This window comes from Lissotriton helveticus, chromosome 10 (assembly GCF_964261635.1).
Source record: "Lissotriton helveticus chromosome 10, aLisHel1.1, whole genome shotgun sequence".
NCBI classification, from domain to species: domain Eukaryota; kingdom Metazoa; phylum Chordata; class Amphibia; order Caudata; family Salamandridae; genus Lissotriton; species Lissotriton helveticus.
In genome coordinates, this window is record NC_136071.1 from 591701109 (window position 1) to 591721791 (window position 20683).

Here is a 20683-nt window from a genome sequence, read left to right on the forward strand (position 1 = left end):
ATTGGCTGCAAATCATAAGAGAGAGTGCAATGCCCGTGTGCAGTGCCTACTCCCAGCTACCTCTCTGTCTTCCTTATGTAAATTAGAATTTGCAAGGGGGGACCAATGGCATTCTGCTCCTCCCACATAACCAGGAAGCCCTGTTGAACATGTCTGCCTGTGTTTTTGCAGGGACAGTGCCTTCTCTGCCCAAAAGGTGGCAGGAGAGCCTCACAACAAATGATGGGATCAACTGCTTAGTTAGAAACCCAGCATGGCAGTTACTGTGATGGAGTGCAAATTTAATGGAAGGTGTGCCTGAGGTGTCATTTCCAGAAATCCATGGAATTGTGATTGAGGGCCCAGCCTGATTGTTGGTGGATTTCTCTTCACATGCTACAGGTTCCTGCAAAGATTGTGGTGTTTGCCGGGAACGCACTGCAAAAAACAGGAAGATTCACGGGTGTAAAAGGGACCTGTCAGAATTGGGATTTGAACCCACGCCTCCATGAGGAGACCAGAAGGCTCAGCTACACTGAAGATCAAGCTCTCTTGAGTCTGGCACCTTAGACCACTCGGCCATCCTGACGGCTCATGAGGGGGGCTTAGGTCTAACTCTTCTATCTGCACCTGCCAATGTTTCCACTTACAACCTTCACAGCAATGTCACAGGTGTAAAGGCCCCAACAATACAACATAGCTTAAATAAAATAAAAATAGGCACAAGAACGACCCCCAGATGACGGATGCAGATAACTTTGTTTCGTCTTGCAAAGGTAAAGAAAGTTTCCCACGGCTCACTGTGTTCAAAGACCACCTCTTCTTAAACTTGCATTCAGATAATAAGGTTTTAGAGTGTGCACATAAAAGCAGCCAACGCTCAGTGTTTCTGCCCGGTCTCGAACCGGGGACCTTTCGCGTGTTAGGCGAACGTGATGACCACTACACTACAGAAACGACCTTGCTGCTTGCTACTGTTAAAGCAAAGTTCCTCTCAAGGCTTCACCCTACTTCTATTCTGCTGTATCAGCAGCGGCTCAGAATGTGCAGAACAAGTGTGAAAACCTCAGAGATATCATCCAACATGCTTGCAATTAGACGTATTCAAAATGTACTTGTGCAGGCATCGACAGACAAATATCTGATGCCTAAATGTCTGCGAGTACAGCTTGGGAAAGCATCACCTGGGACACACTGAGACTAAGCAGGTAGGCAGAAAAAGCACGGTGATCCATTTTTCTTCTGAGGTTAGGAATATGTTGCGCAACAATGCACCGAGTATTACTAGAAATAGTCAGGCATAGTGCATTTTTAGTACGATTTGTATGTTTAGCTCTAAAAAGGGCTCGTCCGGGATTTGAACCCGGGACCTCTCGCACCCTAAGCGAGAATCATACCCCTAGACCAACGAGCCACGCAAGAGTCACCTCTGACATGGCTCCAGGGGTTAGTGGCAGCTAGTCGGTGAATGCTTCACCCAAAGCAAGCAACTGCACATGTTGCTCTCTTCTGCAATATGATTGCTGTCTTTTCCATGGCCGTCATCAAACAAGAAATTAAAAAGCCTCTGTCCTTCAGACAGTTTGTTTTCTCTAAGTGTCTGCTTGCGGTGAGGACAAGAAAAGCATTTCTGCTCTCATTCCTTGCTTTCATGAAGTAGGCCCACCCTTCAGAGCAAAGGGCGAGCAAGCGAATGGCGCAAGCTATCGTCACTTCTCTTTTCGAGCTGTCACTGAGATCCCTGGAGCACACTACGTCAGGTTGGTGAGGGATAGACAGCCTCTATTATCTCAGCTTTCCTATAAAGTCAGCCAGTAAAGGCAAACACTGTTAAAAACAGCAAAACGCTGTTTCTGCCCGGTCTCGAACCAGGGACCTTTCGCGTGTAAGGCGAACGTGATAACCACTACACTACAGAAACAGACACTAACTCAGGAATCTTGTTGGCATGTATTGGGCTGGAATGCACAGACTAAGGGCCAATGTCCTTGAAGCTCAAAGTTGGGCTCTCCTTACCCGGTCTCTATTTCTTTGGAAGACAGGAATGAGGACCACTTTTATTCCAAGAGGCGATTTTGAAACCATATCCTGAAATTACACTAGAAAAACACTATGCATGTAATGTTCCTACCATGCTGGTCTGGCCCAGAAAAGCAGTTGCAAAGAAGTCCTGCACTCCTTTATCCCGCCACAAGTGGAAAATAGCGTGCAGGGTAAGGAACTTTCTCGACATACACAGCGTCTTATAGCATTGAAAAGAAGAAATGCTCCTATATTACAAGCATCCTGAAAATGTCCACAGCATGGGCTCGTCCGGGATTTGAACCCGGGACCTCTCGCACCCGAAGCGAGAATCATACCCCTAGACCAACAAGCCTGAGTGGCCAGGAGACATTTTGAACAATTTCTGAAGCGTCTTTCAGAAAAAAAGCAGGGCTATTTGGCTAGTCTCCCTCTAAGTGAGCCTCAAAACGTCATGTTTTCTCTCAAGTTGTTGTTTTTTCACTCTAGCAAGAAAGGGGGCAGCCAATCTCCTATCAGCCAGTGAGCAGAAAAAAGGCACAGATGAGAACAGCAAGCACTTTCTGGCAATTGTTCTCCTCTGCAAGTCCTGGACCCTTGCCCCATAGACTTCCACACCAGAAGCAATGAAGGGCCCACCATTTCCTGCGCCTGAGAAAGAGGGGTTTGATATTTGGATTCAAACGCGCTCGCACAGCGCTCGATCAGGCTCGATCAGGCGAGATTTATATGAGTGGCTCACAGGCCTGAAACACTCACCTGGGAGACCCAGAGTGGCTGACTTCTCAGTATAGCCATTGTTGGGCGAGTCACCTCCTTTCCTCCTGCCTCAATCTAGAATTGGCTGCAAATCATAAGAGAGAGTGCAATGCCCGTGTGCAGTGCCTACTCCCAGCTACCTCTCTGTCTTCCTTATGTAAATTAGAATTTGCAAGGGGGGACCAATGGCATTCTGCTCCTCCCACATAACCAGGAAGCCCTGTTGAACATGTCTGCCTGTGTTTTTGCAGGGACAGTGCCTTCTCTGCCCAAAAGGTGGCAGGAGAGCCTCACAACAAATGATGGGATCAACTGCTTAGTTAGAAACCCAGCATGGCAGTTACTGTGATGGAGTGCAAATTTAATGGAAGGTGTGCCTGAGGTGTCATTTCCAGAAATCCATGGAATTGTGATTGAGGGCCCAGCCTGATTGTTGGTGGATTTCTCTTCACATGCTACAGGTTCCTGCAAAGATTGTGGTGTTTGCCGGGAACGCACTGCAAAAAACAGGAAGATTCACGGGTGTAAAAGGGACCTGTCAGAATTGGGATTTGAACCCACGCCTCCATGAGGAGACCAGAAGGCTCAGCTACACTGAAGATCAAGCTCTCTTGAGTCTGGCACCTTAGACCACTCGGCCATCCTGACGGCTCATGAGGGGGGCTTAGGTCTAACTCTTCTATCTGCACCTGCCAATGTTTCCACTTACAACCTTCACAGCAATGTCACAGGTGTAAAGGCCCCAACAATACAACATAGCTTAAACAAAATAAAAATAGGCACAAGAACGACCCCCAGATGACGGATGCAGATAACTTTGTTTCGTCTTGCAAAGGTAAAGAAAGTTTCCCACGGCTCACTGTTTTCAAAGACCACCTCTTCTTAAACTTGCATTCAGATAATAAGGTTTTAGAGTGTGCACATAAAAGCAGCCAACGCTCAGTGTTTCTGCCCGGTCTCGAACCGGGGACCTTTCGCGTGTTAGGCGAACGTGATGACCACTACACTACAGAAACGACCTTGCTGCTTGCTACTGTTAAAGCAAAGTTCCTCTCAAGGCTTCACCCTACTTCTATTCTGCTGTATCAGCAGCGGCTCAGAATGTGCAGAACAAGTGTGAAAACCTCAGAGATATCATCCAACATGCTTGCAATTAGACGTATTCAAAATTTACTTGTGCAGGCATCGACAGACAAATATCTGATGCCTAAATGTCTGCGAGTACAGCTTGGGAAAGCATCACCTGGGACACACTGAGACTAAGCAGGTAGGCAGAAAAAGCACGGTGATCCATTTTTCTTCTGAGGTTAGGAATATGTTGCGCAACAATGCACCGAGTATTACTAGAAATAGTCAGGCATAGTGCATTTTTAGTACAATTTGTATGTTTAGCTCTAAAAAGGGCTCGTCCGGGATTTGAACCCGGGACCTCTCGCACCCTAAGCGAGAATCATACCCCTAGACCAACGAGCCACGCAAGAGTCACCTCTGACATGGCTCCAGGGGTTAGTGGCAGCTAGTCGGTGAATGCTTCACCCAAAGCAAGCAACTGCACATGTTGCTCTCTTCTGCAATATGATTGCTGTCTTTTCCATGGCCGTCATCAAACAAGAAATTAAAAAGCCTCTGTCCTTCAGACAGTTTGTTTTCTCTAAGTGTCTGCTTGCGGTGAGGACAAGAAAAGCATTTCTGCTCTCATTCCTTGCTTTCATGAAGTAGGCCCACCCTTCAGAGCAAAGGGCGAGCAAGCGAATGGCGCAAGCTATCGTCACTTCTCTTTTCGAGCTGTCACTGAGATCCCTGGAGCACACTACGTCAGGTTGGTGAGGGATAGACAGCCTCTATTATCTCAGCTTTCCTATAAAGTCAGCCAGTAAAGGCAAACACTGTTAAAAACAGCAAAACGCTGTTTCTGCCCGGTCTCGAACCAGGGACCTTTCGCGTGTAAGGCGAACGTGATAACCACTACACTACAGAAACAGACACTAACTCAGGAATCTTGTTGGCATGTATTGGGCTGGAATGCACAGACTAAGGGCCAATGTCCTTGAAGCTCAAAGTTGGGCTCTCCTTACCCGGTCTCTATTTCTTTGGAAGACAGGAATGAGGACCACTTTTATTCCAAGAGGCGATTTTGAAACCATATCCTGAAATTACACTAGAAAAACACTATGCATGTAATGTTCCTACCATGCTGGTCTGGCCCAGAAAAGCAGTTGCAAAGAAGTCCTGCACTCCTTTATCCCGCCACAAGTGGAAAATAGCGTGCAGGGTAAGGAACTTTCTCGACATACACAGCGTCTTATAGCATTGAAAAGAAGAAATGCTCCTATATTACAAGCATCCTGAAAATGTCCACAGCATGGGCTCGTCCGGGATTTGAACCCGGGACCTCTCGCACCCGAAGCGAGAATCATACCCCTAGACCAACAAGCCTGAGTGGCCAGGAGACATTTTGAACAATTTCTGAAGCGTCTTTCAGAAAAAAAGCAGGGCTATTTGGCTAGTCTCCCTCTAAGTGAGCCTCAAAACGTCATGTTTTCTCTCAAGTTGTTGTTTTTTCACTCTAGCAAGAAAGGGGGCAGCCAATCTCCTATCAGCCAGTGAGCAGAAAAAAGGCACAGATGAGAACAGCAAGCACTTTCTGGCAATTGTTCTCCTCTGCAAGTCCTGGACCCTTGCCCCATAGACTTCCACACCAGAAGCAATGAAGGGCCCACCATTTCCTGCGCCTGAGAAAGAGGGGTTTGATATTTGGATTCAAACGCGCTCGCACAGCGCTCGATCAGGCTCGATCAGGCGAGATTTATATGAGTGGCTCACAGGCCTGAAACACTCACCTGGGAGACCCAGAGTGGCTGACTTCTCAGTATAGCCATTGTTGGGCGAGTCACCTCCTTTCCTCCTGCCTCAATCTAGAATTGGCTGCAAATCATAAGAGAGAGTGCAATGCCCGTGTGCAGTGCCTACTCCCAGCTACCTCTCTGTCTTCCTTATGTAAATTAGAATTTGCAAGGGGGGACCAATGGCATTCTGCTCCTCCCACATAACCAGGAAGCCCTGTTGAACATGTCTGCCTGTGTTTTTGCAGGGACAGTGCCTTCTCTGCCCAAAAGGTGGCAGGAGAGCCTCACAACAAATGATGGGATCAACTGCTTAGTTAGAAACCCAGCATGGCAGTTACTGTGATGGAGTGCAAATTTAATGGAAGGTGTGCCTGAGGTGTCATTTCCAGGAATCCATGGAATTGTGATTGAGGGCCCAGCCTGATTGTTGGTGGATTTCTCTTCACATGCTACAGGTTCCTGCAAAGATTGTGGTGTTTGCCGGGAACGCACTGCAAAAAACAGGAAGATTCACGGGTGTAAAAGGGACCTGTCAGAATTGGGATTTGAACCCACGCCTCCATGAGGAGACCAGAAGGCTCAGCTACACTGAAGATCAAGCTCTCTTGAGTCTGGCACCTTAGACCACTCGGCCATCCTGACGGCTCATGAGGGGGGCTTAGGTCTAACTCTTCTATCTGCACCTGCCAATGTTTCCACTTACAACCTTCACAGCAATGTCACAGGTGTAAAGGCCCCAACAATACAACATAGCTTAAATAAAATAAAAATAGGCACAAGAACGACCCCCAGATGACGGATGCAGATAACTTTGTTTCGTCTTGCAAAGGTAAAGAAAGTTTCCCACGGCTCACTGTGTTCAAAGACCACCTCTTCTTAAACTTGCATTCAGATAATAAGGTTTTAGAGTGTGCACATAAAAGCAGCCAACGCTCAGTGTTTCTGCCCGGTCTCGAACCGGGGACCTTTCGCGTGTTAGGCGAACGTGATGACCACTACACTACAGAAACAACCTTGCTGCTTGCTACTGTTAAAGCAAAGTTCCTCTCAAGGCTTCACCCTACTTCTATTCTGCTGTATCAGCAGCGGCTCAGAATGTGCAGAACAAGTGTGAAAACCTCAGAGATATCATCCAACATGCTTGCAATTAGACGTATTCAAAATGTACTTGTGCAGGCATCGACAGACAAATATCTGATGCCTAAATGTCTGCGAGTACAGCTTGGGAAAGCATCACCTGGGACACACTGAGACTAAGCAGGTAGGCAGAAAAAGCACGGTGATCCATTTTTCTTCTGAGGTTAGGAATATGTTGCGCAACAATGCACCGAGTATTACTAGAAATAGTCAGGCATAGTGCATTTTTAGTACGATTTGTATGTTTAGCTCTAAAAAGGGCTCATCCGGGATTTGAACCCGGGACCTCTCGCACCCTAAGCGAGAATCATACCCCTAGACCAACGAGCCACGCAAGAGTCACCTCTGACATGGCTCCAGGGGTTAGTGGCAGCTAGTCGGTGAATGCTTCACCCAAAGCAAGCAACTGCACATGTTGCTCTCTTCTGCAATATGATTGCTGTCTTTTCCATGGCCGTCATCAAACAAGAAATTAAAAAGCCTCTGTCCTTCAGACAGTTTGTTTTCTCTAAGTGTCTGCTTGCGGTGAGGACAAGAAAAGCATTTCTGCTCTCATTCCTTGCTTTCATGAAGTAGGCCCACCCTTCAGAGCAAAGGGCGAGCAAGCGAATGGTGCAAGCTATCGTCACTTCTCTTTTCGAGCTGTCACTGAGATCCCTGGAGCACACTACGTCAGGTTGGTGAGGGATAGACAGCCTCTATTATCTCAGCTTTCCTATAAAGTCAGCCAGTAAAGGCAAACACTGTTAAAAACAGCAAAACGCTGTTTCTGCCCGGTCTCGAACCAGGGACCTTTCGCGTGTAAGGCAAACGTGATAACCACTACACTACAGAAACAGACACTAACTCAGGAATCTTGTTGGCATGTATTGGGCTGGAATGCACAGACTAAGGGCCAATGTCCTTGAAGCTCAAAGTTGGGCTCTCCTTACCCGGTCTCTATTTCTTTGGAAGACAGGAATGAGGACCACTTTTATTCCAAGAGGCGATTTTGAAACCATATCCTGAAATTACACTAGAAAAACACTATGCATGTAATGTTCCTACCATGCTGGTCTGGCCCAGAAAAGCAGTTGCAAAGAAGTCCTGCACTCCTTTATCCCGCCACAAGTGGAAAATAGCGTGCAGGGTAAGGAACTTTCTCGACATACACAGCGTCTTATAGCATTGAAAAGAAGAAATGCTCCTATATTACAAGCATCCTGAAAATGTCCACAGCATGGGCTCGTCCGGGATTTGAACCCAGGACCTCTCGCACCCGAAGCAAGAATCATACCCCTAGACCAACGAGCCTGAGTGGCCAGGAGACATTTTGAACAATTTCTGAAGCGTCTTTCAGAAAAAAAGCAGGGCTATTTGGCTAGTCTCCCTCTAAGTGAGCCTCACAACGTCATGTTTTCTCTCAAGTTGTTGTTTTTTCACTCTAGCAAGAAAGGGGGCAGCCAATCTCCTATCAGCCAGTGAGCAGAAAAAAGGCACAGATGAGAACAGCAAGCACTTTCTGGCAATTGTTCTCCTCTGCAAGTCCTGGACCCTTGCCCCATAGACTTCCACACCAGAAGCAATGAAGGGCCCACCATTTCCTGCGCCTGAGAAAGAGGGGTTTGATATTTGGATTCAAACGCGCTCGCTCAGCGCTCGATCAGGCTCGATCAGGCGAGATTTATATGAGTGGCTCACAGGCCTGAAACACTCACCTGGGAGACCCAGAGTGGCTGACTTCTCAGTATAGCCATTGTTGGGCGAGTCACCTCCTTTCCTCCTGCCTCAATCTAGAATTGTCTGCAAATCATAAGAGAGAGTGCAATGCCCGTGTGCAGTGCCTACTCCCAGCTACCTCTCTGTCTTCCTTATGTAAATTAGAATTTGCAAGGGGGGACCAATGGCATTCTGCTCCTCCCACATAACCAGGAAGCCCTGTTGAACATGTCTGCCTGTGTTTTTGCAGGGACAGTGCCTTCTCTGCCCAAAAGGTGGCAGGAGAGCCTCACAACAAATGATGGGATCAACTGCTTAGTTAGAAACCCAGCATGGCAGTTACTGTGATGGAGTGCAAATTTAATGGAAGGTGTGCCTGAGGTGTCATTTCCAGAAATCCATGGAATTGTGATTGAGGGCCCAGCCTGATTGTTGGTGGATTTCTCTTCACATGCTACAGGTTCCTGCAAAGATTGTGGTGTTTGCCGGGAACGCACTGCAAAAAACAGGAAGATTCACGGGTGTAAAAGGGACCTGTCAGAATTGGGATTTGAACCCACGCCTCCATGAGGAGACCAGAAGGCTCAGCTACACTGAAGATCAAGCTCTCTTGAGTCTGGCACCTTAGACCACTCGGCCATCCTGACGGCTCATGAGGGGGGCTTAGGTCTAACTCTTCTATCTGCACCTGCCAATGTTTCCACTTACAACCTTCACAGCAATGTCACAGGTGTAAAGGCCCCAACAATACAACATAGCTTAAATAAAATAAAAATAGGCACAAGAACGACCCCCAGATGACGGATGCAGATAACTTTGTTTCGTCTTGCAAAGGTAAAGAAAGTTTCCCACGGCTCACTGTGTTCAAAGACCACCTCTTCTTAAACTTGCATTCAGATAATAAGGTTTTAGAGTGTGCACATAAAAGCAGCCAACGCTCAGTGTTTCTGCCCGGTCTCGAACCGGGGACCTTTCGCGTGTTAGGCGAACGTGATGACCACTACACTACAGAAACGACCTTGCTGCTTGCTACTGTTAAAGCAAAGTTCCTCTCAAGGCTTCACCCTACTTCTATTCTGCTGTATCAGCAGCGGCTCAGAATGTGCAGAACAAGTGTGAAAACCTCAGAGATATCATCCAACATGCTTGCAATTAGACGTATTCAAAATGTACTTGTGCAGGCATCGACAGACAAATATCTGATGCCTAAATGTCTGCGAGTACAGCTTGGGAAAGCATCACCTGGGACACACTGAGACTAAGCAGGTAGGCAGAAAAAGCACGGTGATCCATTTTTCTTCTGAGGTTAGGAATATGTTGCGCAACAATGCACCGAGTATTACTAGAAATAGTCAGGCATAGTGCATTTTTAGTACGATTTGTATGTTTAGCTCTAAAAAGGGCTCGTCCGGGATTTGAACCCGGGACCTCTCGCACCCTAAGCGAGAATCATACCCCTAGACCAACGAGCCACGCAAGAGTCACCTCTGACATGGCTCCAGGGGTTAGTGGCAGCTAGTCGGTGAATGCTTCACCCAAAGCAAGCAACTGCACATGTTGCTCTCTTCTGCAATATGATTGCTGTCTTTTCCATGGCCGTCATCAAACAAGAAATTAAAAAGCCTCTGTCCTTCAGACAGTTTGTTTTCTCTAAGTGTCTGCTTGCGGTGAGGACAAGAAAAGCATTTCTGCTCTCATTCCTTGCTTTCATGAAGTAGGCCCACCCTTCAGAGCAAAGGGCGAGCAAGCGAATGGTGCAAGCTATCGTCACTTCTCTTTTCGAGCTGTCACTGAGATCCCTGGAGCACACTACGTCAGGTTGGTGAGGGATAGACAGCCTCTATTATCTCAGCTTTCCTATAAAGTCAGCCAGTAAAGGCAAACACTGTTAAAAACAGCAAAACGCTGTTTCTGCCCGGTCTCGAACCAGGGACCTTTCGCGTGTAAGGCGAACATGATAACCACTACACTACAGAAACAGACACTAACTCAGGAATCTTGTTGGCATGTATTGGGCTGGAATGCACAGACTAAGGGCCAATGTCCTTGAAGCTCAAAGTTGGGCTCTCCTTACCCGGTCTCTATTTCTTTGGAAGACAGGAATGAGGACCACTTTTATTCCAAGAGGCGATTTTGAAACCATATCCTGAAATTACACTAGAAAAACACTATGCATGTAATGTTCCTACCATGCTGGTCTGGCCCAGAAAAGCAGTTGCAAAGAAGTCCTGCACTCCTTTATCCCGCCACAAGTGGAAAATAGCGTGCAGGGTAAGGAACTTTCTCGACATACACAGCGTCTTATAGCATTGAAAAGAAGAAATGCTCCTATATTACAAGCATCCTGAAAATGTCCACAGCATGGGCTCGTCCGGGATTTGAACCCAGGACCTCTCGCACCCGAAGCGAGAATCATACCCCTAGACCAACGAGCCTGAGTGGCCAGGAGACATTTTGAACAATTTCTGAAGCGTCTTTCAGAAAAAAAGCAGGGCTATTTGGCTAGTCTCCCTCTAAGTGAGCCTCACAACGTCATGTTTTCTCTCAAGTTGTTGTTTTTTCACTCTAGCAAGAAAGGGGGCAGCCAATCTCCTATCAGCCAGTGAGCAGAAAAAAGGCACAGATGAGAACAGCAAGCACTTTCTGGCAATTGTTCTCCTCTGCAAGTCCTGGACCCTTGCCCCATAGACTTCCACACCAGAAGCAATGAAGGGCCCACCATTTCCTGCGCCTGAGAAAGAGGGGTTTGATATTTGGATTCAAACGCGCTCGCACAGCGCTCGATCAGGCTCGATCAGGCGAGATTTATATGAGTGGCTCACAGGCCTGAAACACTCACCTGGGAGACCCAGAGTGGCTGACTTCTCAGTATAGCCATTGTTGGGCGAGTCACCTCCTTTCCTCCTGCCTCAATCTAGAATTGGCTGCAAATCATAAGAGAGAGTGCAATGCCCGTGTGCAGTGCCTACTCCCAGCTACCTCTCTGTCTTCCTTATGTAAATTAGAATTTGCAAGGGGGGACCAATGGCATTCTGCTCCTCCCACATAACCAGGAAGCCCTGTTGAACATGTCTGCCTGTGTTTTTGCAGGGACAGTGCCTTCTCTGCCCAAAAGGTGGCAGGAGAGCCTCACAACAAATGATGGGATCAACTGCTTAGTTAGAAACCCAGCATGGCAGTTACTGTGATGGAGTGCAAATTTAATGGAAGGTGTGCCTGAGGTGTCATTTCCAGAAATCCATGGAATTGTGATTGAGGGCCCAGCCTGATTGTTGGTGGATTTCTCTTCACATGCTACAGGTTCCTGCAAAGATTGTGGTGTTTGCCGGGAACGCACTGCAAAAAACAGGAAGATTCACGGGTGTAAAAGGGACCTGTCAGAATTGGGATTTGAACCCACGCCTCCATGAGGAGACCAGAAGGCTCAGCTACACTGAAGATCAAGCTCTCTTGAGTCTGGCACCTTAGACCACTCGGCCATCCTGACGGCTCATGAGGGGGGCTTAGGTCTAACTCTTCTATCTGCACCTGCCAATGTTTCCACTTACAACCTTCACAGCAATGTCACAGGTGTAAAGGCCCCAACAATACAACATAGCTTAAACAAAATAAAAATAGGCACAAGAACGACCCCCAGATGACGGATGCAGATAACTTTGTTTCGTCTTGCAAAGGTAAAGAAAGTTTCCCACGGCTCACTGTTTTCAAAGACCACCTCTTCTTAAACTTGCATTCAGATAATAAGGTTTTAGAGTGTGCACATAAAAGCAGCCAACGCTCAGTGTTTCTGCCCGGTCTCGAACCGGGGACCTTTCGCGTGTTAGGCGAACGTGATGACCACTACACTACAGAAACGACCTTGCTGCTTGCTACTGTTAAAGCAAAGTTCCTCTCAAGGCTTCACCCTACTTCTATTCTGCTGTATCAGCAGCGGCTCAGAATGTGCAGAACAAGTGTGAAAACCTCAGAGATATCATCCAACATGCTTGCAATTAGACGTATTCAAAATTTACTTGTGCAGGCATCGACAGACAAATATCTGATGCCTAAATGTCTGCGAGTACAGCTTGGGAAAGCATCACCTGGGACACACTGAGACTAAGCAGGTAGGCAGAAAAAGCACGGTGATCCATTTTTCTTCTGAGGTTAGGAATATGTTGCGCAACAATGCACCGAGTATTACTAGAAATAGTCAGGCATAGTGCATTTTTAGTACAATTTGTATGTTTAGCTCTAAAAAGGGCTCGTCCGGGATTTGAACCCGGGACCTCTCGCACCCTAAGCGAGAATCATACCCCTAGACCAACGAGCCACGCAAGAGTCACCTCTGACATGGCTCCAGGGGTTAGTGGCAGCTAGTCGGTGAATGCTTCACCCAAAGCAAGCAACTGCACATGTTGCTCTCTTCTGCAATATGATTGCTGTCTTTTCCATGGCCGTCATCAAACAAGAAATTAAAAAGCCTCTGTCCTTCAGACAGTTTGTTTTCTCTAAGTGTCTGCTTGCGGTGAGGACAAGAAAAGCATTTCTGCTCTCATTCCTTGCTTTCATGAAGTAGGCCCACCCTTCAGAGCAAAGGGCGAGCAAGCGAATGGCGCAAGCTATCGTCACTTCTCTTTTCGAGCTGTCACTGAGATCCCTGGAGCACACTACGTCAGGTTGGTGAGGGATAGACAGCCTCTATTATCTCAGCTTTCCTATAAAGTCAGCCAGTAAAGGCAAACACTGTTAAAAACAGCAAAACGCTGTTTCTGCCCGGTCTCGAACCAGGGACCTTTCGCGTGTAAGGCGAACGTGATAACCACTACACTACAGAAACAGACACTAACTCAGGAATCTTGTTGGCATGTATTGGGCTGGAATGCACAGACTAAGGGCCAATGTCCTTGAAGCTCAAAGTTGGGCTCTCCTTACCCGGTCTCTATTTCTTTGGAAGACAGGAATGAGGACCACTTTTATTCCAAGAGGCGATTTTGAAACCATATCCTGAAATTACACTAGAAAAACACTATGCATGTAATGTTCCTACCATGCTGGTCTGGCCCAGAAAAGCAGTTGCAAAGAAGTCCTGCACTCCTTTATCCCGCCACAAGTGGAAAATAGCGTGCAGGGTAAGGAACTTTCTCGACATACACAGCGTCTTATAGCATTGAAAAGAAGAAATGCTCCTATATTACAAGCATCCTGAAAATGTCCACAGCATGGGCTCGTCCGGGATTTGAACCCGGGACCTCTCGCACCCGAAGCGAGAATCATACCCCTAGACCAACAAGCCTGAGTGGCCAGGAGACATTTTGAACAATTTCTGAAGCGTCTTTCAGAAAAAAAGCAGGGCTATTTGGCTAGTCTCCCTCTAAGTGAGCCTCAAAACGTCATGTTTTCTCTCAAGTTGTTGTTTTTTCACTCTAGCAAGAAAGGGGGCAGCCAATCTCCTATCAGCCAGTGAGCAGAAAAAAGGCACAGATGAGAACAGCAAGCACTTTCTGGCAATTGTTCTCCTCTGCAAGTCCTGGACCCTTGCCCCATAGACTTCCACACCAGAAGCAATGAAGGGCCCACCATTTCCTGCGCCTGAGAAAGAGGGGTTTGATATTTGGATTCAAACGCGCTCGCTCAGCGCTCGATCAGGCTCGATCAGGCGAGATTTATATGAGTGGCTCACAGGCCTGAAACACTCACCTGGGAGACCCAGAGTGGCTGACTTCTCAGTATAGCCATTGTTGGGCGAGTCACCTCCTTTCCTCCTGCCTCAATCTAGAATTGGCTGCAAATCATAAGAGAGAGTGCAATGCCCGTGTGCAGTGCCTACTCCCAGCTACCTCTCTGTCTTCCTTATGTAAATTAGAATTTGCAAGGGGGGACCAATGGCATTCTGCTCCTCCCACATAACCAGGAAGCCCTGTTGAACATGTCTGCCTGTGTTTTTGCAGGGACAGTGCCTTCTCTGCCCAAAAGGTGGCAGGAGAGCCTCACAACAAATGATGGGATCAACTGCTTAGTTAGAAACCCAGCATGGCAGTTACTGTGATGGAGTGCAAATTTAATGGAAGGTGTGCCTGAGGTGTCATTTCCAGAAATCCATGGAATTGTGATTGAGGGCCCAGCCTGATTGTTGGTGGATTTCTCTTCACATGCTACAGGTTCCTGCAAAGATTGTGGTGTTTGCCGGGAACGCACTGCAAAAAACAGGAAGATTCACGGGTGTAAAAGGGACCTGTCAGAATTGGGATTTGAACCCACACCTCCATGAGGAGACCAGAAGGCTCAGCTACACTGAAGATCAAGCTCTCTTGAGTCTGGCACCTTAGACCACTCGGCCATCCTGACGGCTCATGAGGGGGGCTTAGGTCTAACTCTTCTATCTGCACCTGCCAATGTTTCCACTTACAACCTTCACAGCAATGTCACAGGTGTAAAGGCCCCAACAATACAACATAGCTTAAATAAAATAAAAATAGGCACAAGAACGACCCCCAGATGACGGATGCAGATAACTTTGTTTCGTCTTGCAAAGGTAAAGAAAGTTTCCCACGGCTCACTGTGTTCAAAGACCACCTCTTCTTAAACTTGCATTCAGATAATAAGGTTTTAGAGTGTGCACATAAAAGCAGCCAACGCTCAGTGTTTCTGCCCGGTCTCGAACCGGGGACCTTTCGCGTGTTAGGCGAACGTGATGACCACTACACTACAGAAACGACCTTGCTGCTTGCTACTGTTAAAGCAAAGTTCCTCTCAAGGCTTCACCCTACTTCTATTCTGCTGTATCAGCAGCGGCTCAGAATGTGCAGAACAAGTGTGAAAACCTCAGAGATATCATCCAACATGCTTGCAATTAGACGTATTCAAAATGTACTTGTGCAGGCATCGACAGACAAATATCTGATGCCTAAATGTCTGCGAGTACAGCTTGGGAAAGCATCACCTGGGACACACTGAGACTAAGCAGGTAGGCAGAAAAAGCACGGTGATCCATTTTTCTTCTGAGGTTAGGAATATGTTGCGCAACAATGCACCGAGTATTACTAGAAATAGTCAGGCATAGTGCATTTTTAGTACGATTTGTATGTTTAGCTCTAAAAAGGGCTCGTCCGGGATTTGAACCCGGGACCTCTCGCACCCTAAGCGAGAATCATACCCCTAGACCAACGAGCCACGCAAGAGTCACCTCTGACATGGCTCCAGGGGTTAGTGGCAGCTAGTCGGTGAATGCTTCACCCAAAGCAAGCAACTGCACATGTTGCTCTCTTCTGCAATATGATTGCTGTCTTTTCCATGGCCGTCATCAAACAAGAAATTAAAAAGCCTCTGTCCTTCAGACAGTTTGTTTTCTCTAAGTGTCTGCTTGCGGTGAGGACAAGAAAAGCATTTCTGCTCTCATTCCTTGCTTTCATGAAGTAGGCCCACCCTTCAGAGCAAAGGGCGAGCAAGCGAATGGCGCAAGCTATCGTCACTTCTCTTTTCGAGCTGTCACTGAGATCCCTGGAGCACACTACGTCAGGTTGGTGAGGGATAGACAGCCTCTATTATCTCAGCTTTCCTATAAAGTCAGCCAGTAAAGGCAAACACTGTTAAAAACAGCAAAACGCTGTTTCTGCCCGGTCTCGAACCAGGGACCTTTCGCGTGTAAGGCGAACGTGATAACCACTACACTACAGAAACAGACACTAACTCAGGAATCTTGTTGGCATGTATTGGGCTGGAATGCACAGACTAAGGGCCAATGTCCTTGAAGCTCAAAGTTGGGCTCTCCTTACCCGGTCTCTATTTCTTTGGAAGACAGGAATGAGGACCACTTTTATTCCAAGAGGCGATTTTGAAACCATATCCTGAAATTACACTAGAAAAACACTATGCATGTAATGTTCCTACCATGCTGGTCTGGCCCAGAAAAGCAGTTGCAAAGAAGTCCTGCACTCCTTTATCCCGCCACAAGTGGAAAATAGCGTGCAGGGTAAGGAACTTTCTCGACATACACAGCGTCTTATAGCATTGAAAAGAAGAAATGCTCCTATATTACAAGCATCCTGAAAATGTCCACAGCATGGGCTCGTCCGGGATTTGAACCCGGGACCTCTCGCACCCGAAGCGAGAATCATACCCCTAGACCAACAAGCCTGAGTGGCCAGGAGACATTTTGAACAATTTCTGAAGCGTCTTTCAGAAAAAAGCAGGGCTATTTGGCTAGTCTCCCTCTAAGTGAGCCTCAAAACGTCATGTTTTCTCTCAAGTTGTTGTTTTTTCACTCTAGCAAGAAAGGGGGCAGCCAATCTCCTATCAGCCAGTGAGCAGAAAAAAGGCACAGATGAGAACAGCAAGCACTTTCTGGCAATTGTTCTCCTCTGCAAGTCCTGGACCCTTGCCCCATAGACTTCCACACCAGAAGCAATGAAGGGCCCACCATTTCCTGCGCCTGAGAAAGAGGGGTTTGATATTTGGATTCAAACGCGCTCGCACAGCGCTCGATCAGGCTCGATCAGGCGAGATTTATATGAGTGGCTCACAGGCCTGAAACACTCACCTGGGAGACCCAGAGTGGCTGACTTCTCAGTATAGCCATTGTTGGGCGAGTCACCTCCTTTCCTCCTGCCTCAATCTAGAATTGGCTGCAAATCATAAGAGAGAGTGCAATGCCCGTGTGCAGTGCCTACTCCCAGCTACCTCTCTGTCTTCCTTATGTAAATTAGAATTTGCAAGGGGGGACCAATGGCATTCTGCTCCTCCCACATAACCAGGAAGCCCTGTTGAACATGTCTGCCTGTGTTTTTGCAGGGACAGTGCCTTCTCTGCCCAAAAGGTGGCAGGAGAGCCTCACAACAAATGATGGGATCAACTGCTTAGTTAGAAACCCAGCATGGCAGTTACTGTGATGGAGTGCAAATTTAATGGAAGGTGTGCCTGAGGTGTCATTTCCAGAAATCCATGGAATTGTGATTGAGGGCCCAGCCTGATTGTTGGTGGATTTCTCTTCACATGCTACAGGTTCCTGCAAAGATTGTGGTGTTTGCCGGGAACGCACTGCAAAAAACAGGAAGATTCACGGGTGTAAAAGGGACCTGTCAGAATTGGGATTTGAACCCACGCCTCCATGAGGAGACCAGAAGGCTCAGCTACACTGAAGATCAAGCTCTCTTGAGTCTGGCACCTTAGACCACTCGGCCATCCTGACGGCTCATGAGGGGGGCTTAGGTCTAACTCTTCTATCTGCACCTGCCAATGTTTCCACTTACAACCTTCACAGCAATGTCACAGGTGTAAAGGCCCCAACAATACAACATAGCTTAAATAAAATAAAAATAGGCACAAGAACGACCCCCAGATGACGGATGCAGATAACTTTGTTTCGTCTTGCAAAGGTAAAGAAAGTTTCCCACGGCTCACTGTGTTCAAAGACCACCTCTTCTTAAACTTGCATTCAGATAATAAGGTTTTAGAGTGTGCACATAAAAGCAGCCAACGCTCAGTGTTTCTGCCCGGTCTCGAACCGGGGACCTTTCGCGTGTTAGGCGAACGTGATGACCACTACACTACAGAAACAACCTTGCTGCTTGCTACTGTTAAAGCAAAGTTCCTCTCAAGGCTTCACCCTACTTCTATTCTGCTGTATCAGCAGCGGCTCAGAATGTGCAGAACAAGTGTGAAAACCTCAGAGATATCATCCAACATGCTTGCAATTAGACGTATTCAAAATGTACTTGTGCAGGCATCGACAGACAAATATCTGATGCCTAAATGTCTGCGAGTACAGCTTGGGAAAGCATCACCTGGGACACACTGAGACTAAGCAGGTAGGCAGAAAAAGCACGGTGATCCATTTTTCTTCTGAGGTTAGGAATATGTTGCGCAACAATGCACCGAGTATTACTAGAAATAGTCAGGCATAGTGCATTTTTAGTACGATTTGTATGTTTAGCTCTAAAAAGGGCTCATCCGGGATTTGAACCCGGGACCTCTCGCACCCTAAGCGAGAATCATACCCCTAGACCAACGAGCCACGCAAGAGTCACCTCTGACATGGCTCCAGGGGTTAGTGGCAGCTAGTCGGTGAATGCTTCACCCAAAGCAAGCAACTGCACATGTTGCTCTCTTCTGCAATATGATTGCTGTCTTTTCCATGGCCGTCATCAAACAAGAAATTAAAAAGCCTCTGTCCTTCAGACAGTTTGTTTTCTCTAAGTGTCTGCTTGCGGTGAGGACAAGAAAAGCATTTCTGCTCTCATTCCTTGCTTTCATGAAGTAGGCCCACCCTTCAGAGCAAAGGGCGAGCAAGCGAATGGTGCAAGCTATCGTCACTTCTCTTTTCGAGCTGTCACTGAGATCCCTGGAGCACACTACGTCAGGTTGGTGAGGGATAGACAGCCTCTATTATCTCAGCTTTCCTATAAAGTCAGCCAGTAAAGGCAAACACTGTTAAAAACAGCAAAACGCTGTTTCTGCCCGGTCTCGAACCAGGGACCTTTCGCGTGTAAGGCAAACGTGATAACCACTACACTACAGAAACAGACACTAACTCAGGAATCTTGTTGGCATGTATTGGGCTGGAATGCACAGACTAAGGGCCAATGTCCTTGAAGCTCAAAGTTGGGCTCTCCTTACCCGGTCTCTATTTCTTTGGAAGACAGGAATGAGGACCACTTTTATTCCAAGAGGCGATTTTGAAACCATATCCTGAAATTACACTAGAAAAACACTATGCATGTAATGTTCCTACCATGCTGGTCTGGCCCAGAAAAGCAGTTGCAAAGAAGTCCTGCACTCCTTTATCCCGCACAAGTGGAAAAATAGCGTGCAGGGTAAGGAACTTTCTCGACATACACAGCGTCTATAGCATTTGAAAAGAAGAAATGCTCCTATATTACAAGCATCCTGAAAATGTCCACAGCATGGGCTCGTCCGGGATTTGAACCCAGGACCTCTCGCACCCGAAGCAAGAATCATACCCCTAGACCAACGAGCCTGAGTGGCCAGGAGACATTTTGAACAATTTCTGAAGCGTCTTTCAGAAAAAAAGCAGGGCTATTTGGCTAGTCTCCCTCTAAGTGAGCCTCACAACGTCATGTTTTCTCTCAAGTTGTTGTTTTTTCACTCTAGCAAGAAAGGGGGCAGCCAATCTCCTATCAGCCAGTGAGCAGAAAAAAGGCACAGATGAGAACAGCAAGCACTTTCTGGCAATTGTTCTCCTCTGCAAGTCCTGGACCCTTGCCCCATAGACTTCCACACCAGAAGCAATGAAGGGCCCACCATTTCCTGCGCCTGAGAAAGAGGGGTTTGATATTTGGATTCAAACGCGCTCGCTCAGCGCTCGATCAGGCTCGATCAGGCGAGATTTATATGAGTGGCTCACAGGCCTGAAACACTCACCTGGGAGACCCAGAGTGGCTGACTTCTCAGTATAGCCATTGTTGGGCGAGTCACCTCCTTTCCTCCTGCCTCAATCTAGAATTGTCTGCAAATCATAAGAGAGAGTGCAATGCCCGTGTGCAGTGCCTACTCCCAGCTACCTCTCTGTCTTCTTTATGTAAATTAGAATTTGCAAGGGGGGACCAATGGCATTCTGCTCCTCCCACATAACCAGGAAGCCCTGTTGAACATGTCTGCCTGTGTTTTTGCAGGGACAGTGCCTTCTCTGCCCAAAAGGTGGCAGGAGAGCCTCACAACAAATGATGGGATCAACTGCTTAGTTAGAAACCCAGCATGGCAGTTACTGTGATGGAGTGCAAATTTAATGGAAGGTGTGCCTGAGGTGTCATTTCCAGAAATCCATGGAATTGTGATTGAGGGCCCAGCCTGATTGTTGGTGGATTTCTCTTCACATGCTACAGGTTCCTGCAAAGATTGTGGTGTTTGCCGGGAACGCACTGCAAAAAACAGGAAGATTCACGGGTGTAAAAGGGACCTGTCAGAATTGGGATTTGAACCCACGCCTCCATGAGGAGACCAGAAGGCTCAGCTACACTGAAGATCAAGCTCTCTTGAGTCTGGCACCTTAGACCACTCGGCCATCCTGACGGCTCATGAGGGGGGCTTAGGTCTAACTCTTCTATCTGCACCTGCCAATGTTTCCACTTACAACCTTCACAGCAATGTCACAGGTGTAAAGGCCCCAACAATACAACATAGCTTAAATAAAATAAAAATAGGCACAAGAACGACCCCCAGATGACGGATGCAGATAACTTTGTTTCGTCTTGCAAAGGTAAAGAAAGTTTCCCACGGCTCACTGTGTTCAAAGACCACCTCTTCTT

At 47.3% G+C, this 20683-nt stretch overlaps 36 non-coding genes across 36 annotated transcripts; all 36 read right to left on the bottom strand.

Moving 5' to 3' along the window:
- Positions 1 to 456: 456 nt before the first annotated feature.
- On the bottom strand, positions 457 to 568 carry TRNAL-CAA (transfer RNA leucine (anticodon CAA)). The gene is made up of 2 exons: positions 531 to 568; positions 457 to 502 (listed from the first exon to the last, which is right to left on the bottom strand). It is a non-coding gene; the product is annotated as a tRNA-Leu (tRNA).
- Positions 569 to 863: 295 nt separating this feature from the next.
- TRNAV-AAC (transfer RNA valine (anticodon AAC)) lies at positions 864 to 936 on the bottom strand. Its single transcript has one exon. It is a non-coding gene; the product is annotated as a tRNA-Val (tRNA).
- Positions 937 to 1321: 385 nt separating this feature from the next.
- TRNAP-AGG (transfer RNA proline (anticodon AGG)) lies at positions 1322 to 1393 on the bottom strand. Its single transcript has one exon. It is a non-coding gene; the product is annotated as a tRNA-Pro (tRNA).
- Positions 1394 to 1827: 434 nt separating this feature from the next.
- On the bottom strand, positions 1828 to 1900 carry TRNAV-UAC (transfer RNA valine (anticodon UAC)). Its single transcript has one exon. It is a non-coding gene; the product is annotated as a tRNA-Val (tRNA).
- A 384-nt stretch (positions 1901 to 2284) lies between these two features.
- On the bottom strand, positions 2285 to 2356 carry TRNAP-CGG (transfer RNA proline (anticodon CGG)). The gene has a single exon. It is a non-coding gene; the product is annotated as a tRNA-Pro (tRNA).
- Positions 2357 to 3296: 940 nt separating this feature from the next.
- TRNAL-CAA (transfer RNA leucine (anticodon CAA)) lies at positions 3297 to 3408 on the bottom strand. The gene is made up of 2 exons: positions 3371 to 3408; positions 3297 to 3342 (listed from the first exon to the last, which is right to left on the bottom strand). It is a non-coding gene; the product is annotated as a tRNA-Leu (tRNA).
- Positions 3409 to 3703: 295 nt separating this feature from the next.
- On the bottom strand, positions 3704 to 3776 carry TRNAV-AAC (transfer RNA valine (anticodon AAC)). The gene has a single exon. It is a non-coding gene; the product is annotated as a tRNA-Val (tRNA).
- Positions 3777 to 4161: 385 nt separating this feature from the next.
- On the bottom strand, positions 4162 to 4233 carry TRNAP-AGG (transfer RNA proline (anticodon AGG)). Its single transcript has one exon. It is a non-coding gene; the product is annotated as a tRNA-Pro (tRNA).
- Positions 4234 to 4667: 434 nt separating this feature from the next.
- Positions 4668 to 4740, bottom strand: TRNAV-UAC (transfer RNA valine (anticodon UAC)). The gene has a single exon. It is a non-coding gene; the product is annotated as a tRNA-Val (tRNA).
- Positions 4741 to 5124: 384 nt separating this feature from the next.
- On the bottom strand, positions 5125 to 5196 carry TRNAP-CGG (transfer RNA proline (anticodon CGG)). The gene has a single exon. It is a non-coding gene; the product is annotated as a tRNA-Pro (tRNA).
- A 940-nt stretch (positions 5197 to 6136) lies between these two features.
- On the bottom strand, positions 6137 to 6248 carry TRNAL-CAA (transfer RNA leucine (anticodon CAA)). The gene is made up of 2 exons: positions 6211 to 6248; positions 6137 to 6182 (listed from the first exon to the last, which is right to left on the bottom strand). It is a non-coding gene; the product is annotated as a tRNA-Leu (tRNA).
- A 295-nt stretch (positions 6249 to 6543) lies between these two features.
- TRNAV-AAC (transfer RNA valine (anticodon AAC)) lies at positions 6544 to 6616 on the bottom strand. The gene has a single exon. It is a non-coding gene; the product is annotated as a tRNA-Val (tRNA).
- Positions 6617 to 7001: 385 nt separating this feature from the next.
- On the bottom strand, positions 7002 to 7073 carry TRNAP-AGG (transfer RNA proline (anticodon AGG)). The gene has a single exon. It is a non-coding gene; the product is annotated as a tRNA-Pro (tRNA).
- Positions 7074 to 7507: 434 nt separating this feature from the next.
- On the bottom strand, positions 7508 to 7580 carry TRNAV-UAC (transfer RNA valine (anticodon UAC)). Its single transcript has one exon. It is a non-coding gene; the product is annotated as a tRNA-Val (tRNA).
- A 384-nt stretch (positions 7581 to 7964) lies between these two features.
- TRNAP-CGG (transfer RNA proline (anticodon CGG)) lies at positions 7965 to 8036 on the bottom strand. Its single transcript has one exon. It is a non-coding gene; the product is annotated as a tRNA-Pro (tRNA).
- A 940-nt stretch (positions 8037 to 8976) lies between these two features.
- Positions 8977 to 9088, bottom strand: TRNAL-CAA (transfer RNA leucine (anticodon CAA)). Its single transcript has 2 exons — positions 9051 to 9088; positions 8977 to 9022 (listed from the first exon to the last, which is right to left on the bottom strand). It is a non-coding gene; the product is annotated as a tRNA-Leu (tRNA).
- Positions 9089 to 9383: 295 nt separating this feature from the next.
- Positions 9384 to 9456, bottom strand: TRNAV-AAC (transfer RNA valine (anticodon AAC)). Its single transcript has one exon. It is a non-coding gene; the product is annotated as a tRNA-Val (tRNA).
- A 385-nt stretch (positions 9457 to 9841) lies between these two features.
- On the bottom strand, positions 9842 to 9913 carry TRNAP-AGG (transfer RNA proline (anticodon AGG)). The gene has a single exon. It is a non-coding gene; the product is annotated as a tRNA-Pro (tRNA).
- Positions 9914 to 10347: 434 nt separating this feature from the next.
- Positions 10348 to 10420, bottom strand: TRNAV-UAC (transfer RNA valine (anticodon UAC)). The gene has a single exon. It is a non-coding gene; the product is annotated as a tRNA-Val (tRNA).
- Positions 10421 to 10804: 384 nt separating this feature from the next.
- Positions 10805 to 10876, bottom strand: TRNAP-CGG (transfer RNA proline (anticodon CGG)). The gene has a single exon. It is a non-coding gene; the product is annotated as a tRNA-Pro (tRNA).
- Positions 10877 to 11816: 940 nt separating this feature from the next.
- On the bottom strand, positions 11817 to 11928 carry TRNAL-CAA (transfer RNA leucine (anticodon CAA)). The gene is made up of 2 exons: positions 11891 to 11928; positions 11817 to 11862 (listed from the first exon to the last, which is right to left on the bottom strand). It is a non-coding gene; the product is annotated as a tRNA-Leu (tRNA).
- Positions 11929 to 12223: 295 nt separating this feature from the next.
- TRNAV-AAC (transfer RNA valine (anticodon AAC)) lies at positions 12224 to 12296 on the bottom strand. Its single transcript has one exon. It is a non-coding gene; the product is annotated as a tRNA-Val (tRNA).
- A 385-nt stretch (positions 12297 to 12681) lies between these two features.
- TRNAP-AGG (transfer RNA proline (anticodon AGG)) lies at positions 12682 to 12753 on the bottom strand. Its single transcript has one exon. It is a non-coding gene; the product is annotated as a tRNA-Pro (tRNA).
- Positions 12754 to 13187: 434 nt separating this feature from the next.
- On the bottom strand, positions 13188 to 13260 carry TRNAV-UAC (transfer RNA valine (anticodon UAC)). Its single transcript has one exon. It is a non-coding gene; the product is annotated as a tRNA-Val (tRNA).
- Positions 13261 to 13644: 384 nt separating this feature from the next.
- On the bottom strand, positions 13645 to 13716 carry TRNAP-CGG (transfer RNA proline (anticodon CGG)). The gene has a single exon. It is a non-coding gene; the product is annotated as a tRNA-Pro (tRNA).
- A 940-nt stretch (positions 13717 to 14656) lies between these two features.
- TRNAL-CAA (transfer RNA leucine (anticodon CAA)) lies at positions 14657 to 14768 on the bottom strand. The gene is made up of 2 exons: positions 14731 to 14768; positions 14657 to 14702 (listed from the first exon to the last, which is right to left on the bottom strand). It is a non-coding gene; the product is annotated as a tRNA-Leu (tRNA).
- Positions 14769 to 15063: 295 nt separating this feature from the next.
- Positions 15064 to 15136, bottom strand: TRNAV-AAC (transfer RNA valine (anticodon AAC)). Its single transcript has one exon. It is a non-coding gene; the product is annotated as a tRNA-Val (tRNA).
- A 385-nt stretch (positions 15137 to 15521) lies between these two features.
- Positions 15522 to 15593, bottom strand: TRNAP-AGG (transfer RNA proline (anticodon AGG)). The gene has a single exon. It is a non-coding gene; the product is annotated as a tRNA-Pro (tRNA).
- A 434-nt stretch (positions 15594 to 16027) lies between these two features.
- TRNAV-UAC (transfer RNA valine (anticodon UAC)) lies at positions 16028 to 16100 on the bottom strand. Its single transcript has one exon. It is a non-coding gene; the product is annotated as a tRNA-Val (tRNA).
- A 384-nt stretch (positions 16101 to 16484) lies between these two features.
- On the bottom strand, positions 16485 to 16556 carry TRNAP-CGG (transfer RNA proline (anticodon CGG)). The gene has a single exon. It is a non-coding gene; the product is annotated as a tRNA-Pro (tRNA).
- A 939-nt stretch (positions 16557 to 17495) lies between these two features.
- On the bottom strand, positions 17496 to 17607 carry TRNAL-CAA (transfer RNA leucine (anticodon CAA)). The gene is made up of 2 exons: positions 17570 to 17607; positions 17496 to 17541 (listed from the first exon to the last, which is right to left on the bottom strand). It is a non-coding gene; the product is annotated as a tRNA-Leu (tRNA).
- Positions 17608 to 17902: 295 nt separating this feature from the next.
- TRNAV-AAC (transfer RNA valine (anticodon AAC)) lies at positions 17903 to 17975 on the bottom strand. Its single transcript has one exon. It is a non-coding gene; the product is annotated as a tRNA-Val (tRNA).
- A 385-nt stretch (positions 17976 to 18360) lies between these two features.
- On the bottom strand, positions 18361 to 18432 carry TRNAP-AGG (transfer RNA proline (anticodon AGG)). The gene has a single exon. It is a non-coding gene; the product is annotated as a tRNA-Pro (tRNA).
- A 434-nt stretch (positions 18433 to 18866) lies between these two features.
- TRNAV-UAC (transfer RNA valine (anticodon UAC)) lies at positions 18867 to 18939 on the bottom strand. Its single transcript has one exon. It is a non-coding gene; the product is annotated as a tRNA-Val (tRNA).
- Positions 18940 to 19323: 384 nt separating this feature from the next.
- On the bottom strand, positions 19324 to 19395 carry TRNAP-CGG (transfer RNA proline (anticodon CGG)). The gene has a single exon. It is a non-coding gene; the product is annotated as a tRNA-Pro (tRNA).
- Positions 19396 to 20335: 940 nt separating this feature from the next.
- Positions 20336 to 20447, bottom strand: TRNAL-CAA (transfer RNA leucine (anticodon CAA)). The gene is made up of 2 exons: positions 20410 to 20447; positions 20336 to 20381 (listed from the first exon to the last, which is right to left on the bottom strand). It is a non-coding gene; the product is annotated as a tRNA-Leu (tRNA).
- Positions 20448 to 20683: the final 236 nt, after the last annotated feature.